The sequence below is a fragment of the Lygodium microphyllum genome, chromosome 23 (genome assembly GCF_053477565.2).
Source record: "Lygodium microphyllum isolate KBCC chromosome 23, Lygodium_microphyllum_v1.1.10, whole genome shotgun sequence".
In the NCBI taxonomy this organism is placed as follows: domain Eukaryota; kingdom Viridiplantae; phylum Streptophyta; class Polypodiopsida; order Schizaeales; family Lygodiaceae; genus Lygodium; species Lygodium microphyllum.
This window is the reverse complement of record NC_141157.1, coordinates 1,350,862-1,355,225: the sequence shown is the minus strand read 5'-3', so window position 1 is coordinate 1,355,225 and position 4,364 is coordinate 1,350,862.

Genomic DNA, 4,364 nt, shown 5'->3' with positions numbered 1-4,364 from the left:
GAGAATTATGTGGTGTTTCAAGATACAAACAATATATCAAATGTTATGCAGAATGAAGATATCAGGAAAACTACTCTTATGGAATGGTTTGTGTGCAATCGTATTAATCCAGAGGCTCGAGCTATTCGGTATCAAGACTTCTCGGTGTATTGGGTATGGAATGCACAATGAAAGGTATGGACGAAGAGAAAGCATGGAAATACGTGTGGTCGAATATACTTTGTGCCGCCCACATCTGGTGAGCGTTATTACTTGCGAATGCTCTTGACAGTGTCTCGAGGATGTATGTCTTTTGATGATTTGCGTACTGTTTGCAACGTGGCATACAACACCTTTAAGGAAGCCTGCATTGCAAAGGGCATGTTAGAGGGTGATGATGAGTGTGTTGTGTGCTTGGAAGAGGCTGCAGCTGTACAAGTTGGTGCCTAGTTGCGTGCTTTGTTTGCTGCAATTTTGGTCTTCTGTGAGCCTGCACAGCCTGGTTAGCTCTGGGATAGGTTTATGTCACCGATGGTGGAGGATATTTTGTATAAGTTATAGCTAGAGCATGTGCATATATCTTCTGTAGTTCTACAACAAGAGGCATCAAAGAGGGCTTTATTGCATCTTCAGGATCTTTTGTGACAACATGGGTGAAGATTGTTTTACTTTGATGGATTGCCAGAACCTCATCGAACAGATTCTCAGTTGTGTGCTAACCCTCTTTTAGAATATGAATATGCATATGATATACTGGAGCAACGTAGAGTTTGTGTTTGTATGGAGGCAATGTTGAATGATGCACAGAGGGTTGCATATAATGCAGTTATAGGTGCCATTGGTGGAAACTTTGGGGATTTTTTTTTTTTTTTGGATGGTCTCGGTGGGTCTGGAAAGACATTTCTTTACAAGTGTTTGCTTGCTAGGTTGTGCAGTGATGGTCATATAGCGTTGGTAGCGGCATCATCTGGTATTGCTAGTTTGCTTCTGCAGGGTGGTCGTACTGCTCACTCGAGATTTAAAATTCCATTGGATCTATGTAATCGATCCACCTGTAATATTCCTGTTCAGAGCGGTCTTGCTCAATTGTTCAGACAATCGAACCTTATTTTATGGGATGAGGCTCCCATGATAAACAGGTTTGCATTTGAAGCTGTTGATGGAACTTTAAGAGATATTATGAGCTGTGATAAACCATTTGGTGGAAGGGGTGATTTTAGGCAAATCTTGCCCGTCGTGATGAAGGGCTCCCGTGAAGATATTACTAATGTGGCACTATGTTGCTCTCATTTATGGCAGTATGTTAAGGTGCTAAGGTTGTCTGGAAATATGAGGATGTCAACCGCTGGTGGTGTAATGGATAATGGATTTGTTGGTTGGATTCAAGGGATAGGGGATGGAGTGGGTATTACAGAGAATTGTGATAAGTTACATATTCCATCTAGCATGGTATTGAAAGGGTGCTCTATTGAAACCTTGGTTAATAGTGTGTACGATGAAGTATCTGCAGTGAGAGACTTTGGGGCATATTTTAGTGAGCGTACTACACTTGCAGCGCGGAATACAGAGGTGGCTTCTTTGAATCATTGTGCATTGCAATTGATGCCAGGAGAAGTTATACAGTATTATAGTGTGGATTCAATTGCAGAGACGGGTGATAGCTCATTTTTATACTCTGTAGAGTATTTAAATACACTGGATCTTGGAGGTGGATTTCCTCCCCATCTATTGTTGCTAAAGATGAATGCACCTATTATTCTGCTTAGGAACTTAAATCCAGCAAAAGGTTTGTGTAATGGTACACGATTGATGTGTAAGGCATTCAATAAAAAGGTGATAGATGCTGAAATAATAACAAGGACAAATGTAGGGGAACGAGTTTTTATTCCTAGGATCACTTTTATCCCTAGCACCTTGCAATTTCTGTTTGCTATGAGACGGAGGCAATTTCCTATTCGATTGGCCTTTGCTATGACGATCAATAAGTCGCAAGGCCAGACATTGTCTGTTGTTGGTCTTTACTTAAAGACACTAGTATTTACACATGGACAGTTGTATGTTGCATTTTCAAGGGTAAAATCCTCATGCGGTGTGAGGGTGTTATTGGATGAGGATGGAAGCACTGTGAATGTCACGATGAACATTGTGTACAAGGAGGTACTTTAGAAGATGCAATGAGGTGCATTGCTTTTTTGCAAAGATGCATATGGAGATGAATTTTTTGGAGAGTGGAAGATATGCTTGCATTTTTTTAGAGATGTATCTATTGAATTTTGATGGCTTTGTAGTCCTCGCTTGGTGTGTACGTGAGATAGCCTCAAAGTTGTATTCGGTTGGCATATACTCGATGGTAATCGAGTATATATTCCCTACACTGTATATAAGTGTCTGCTTGTTGACTTTTGCAGATGCCTACTCCAAGCTAGGGTTATTATCTAGCTTCTGAGTATCAGAAGGAACTGCAGTGTAACTTGCGCGCAGTGACAACGAATGATATTATAAGAAGAACGCTTGCAAGGGTCATTGAGCGTTTGTATGATGATGTCAACATAGAGATTTTACTTCCAGTCTTTATTGAGGTGGTGCATTGTGGGTATACTCAGTGCTTTCGAGTGCATATGGGTGAAGCTGAGCAGGATAAGAGGTTTCGGCGATCTCACACTGATAGAATACAGAGGGGGTGGCCAGCGTATGAATTTAAGGACCTCAGTTGTTTTGTGACGCTACATCAAGCTGTGACAATGCCTGCCAAGTGGTTTGCAAGTATTAAGCCAGGTATTGTTATTTCAATATTAAGTGATATTTGTCAATTGTTGGATGTGTTCATATTTATGTTGTGAGCTTTTAAAATTTTAGGCGCAAGAAAGAGAGGAGAGACTGTCATGTCCCCTGTACCATCACCAGGACGAAGAGTGGCAATGGGACTTGCTTCTCTTGAGTATGCTATGTTGGAGAATGGAATTTTTCCCAGCGATTCCTCAAAGAAAAGAAAGCTTCATTTTGGTTAGGCCCGATGGAAAGTTTCAACATCTTTGTAGCGTTTGGATGTAGATGTATCTATATCTATTTATCATATATGTAATCAAGAAGTGGTACTTCGTGGTTTGTTGATACTTGGATTTATGGTACAAAGTTTTCAGCTCTGGAGCAAGATTTGGTTTTGGGCTTTGATTCACTTGTCTGTATTTGATGCTTGGATATGCTTACACTTTGTGGTTCATTTCAGCGTAGCAATGTTATTTCTGATTGTAACATTGAATGATCATGTAGAGCTACTTCTAGCTATTGCGCATAGCAGGTATTGTTGTTTTAATGTTAAGTCCCCTGTACCATCAACAAGACGAAGAGTGGCGATCGGACTTGCTTCGCCTGGCCATGCTATATTGGAGAGTGGAAATACTATTATGTCCCATGTACCATCAACAATACGAAGAGTGGTGATCGGACTTGCTTTGCCTGGCCATGCTATATTGGAGAGTGGAAAAATTCCCAGTTATTTCTCAAAGAAAAGAAAGCTTCGTTTGGTTAGACCCTATGGGAACTGTAAATTTTTTTGTAACATTTGGATGTAGATGCATAGGCACAATCAAGGAGTGACACTTTGTGGTTTGTTGATACTTGAAATTGTGGTGCAAGGTTATTGGTGCAGTCTCTAGATGAAACTTTGGTTTCGGGCTTTGCTTTACCTATGTGGGTTATTAATACTGAGAGTTTGCATGCAATACTTGGACAAACTTAAATTTGTGGTGTGGTTCGTTTCACTGTAGGAATGTTATTTCTCATTGTAACATCCAAGGATACAAGTTGTTTCTAATTGTTGTGCAGAGCAAGTATAGATACAAGTTTATAAGTTTGGTGCATGGTCATTGCATGTATATATGAGTCTATGTACTCCTTGATGCAAATGCATATTTGGCCTTTTGTACATGTGTGTGTGAGAGAGAGAGAGAGTGATTGAGTGAGTGTGGATACAGAGGGGGGAGGTGTAAATGGGATGAGACAGAGAGGGGTTGTGAGTAGAGGAGAGTAAAGCATGTGATGTTTTTGTGATAGCATTACCCACTGTGCGATATCGCACGGCAGCTTCACTTCCCTCGCAAGCGGGATAGCGTTCCTGGCGCGCTTCGCGCGCCAGGAACGCTAGTAGATAGAATAGAAGAATAGATTTATTAATTGAATTATCTTTTCACGTTTACAAAAGTCGCGCCAGGAACGCTAGTAGATAGAATAGAAGAATAGATTTATTAATTGAATTATCTTTTCACGTTTAAAAAAGTATTCCTTTTAAAAGAAAATTTAGAAAAAAACGTTTATCTTTTCACGCTGAGTTTCGAAATTTATTCGTACTAAAGCCTTGTGCGAAAGACGCCTTATAGTTTGTTTTT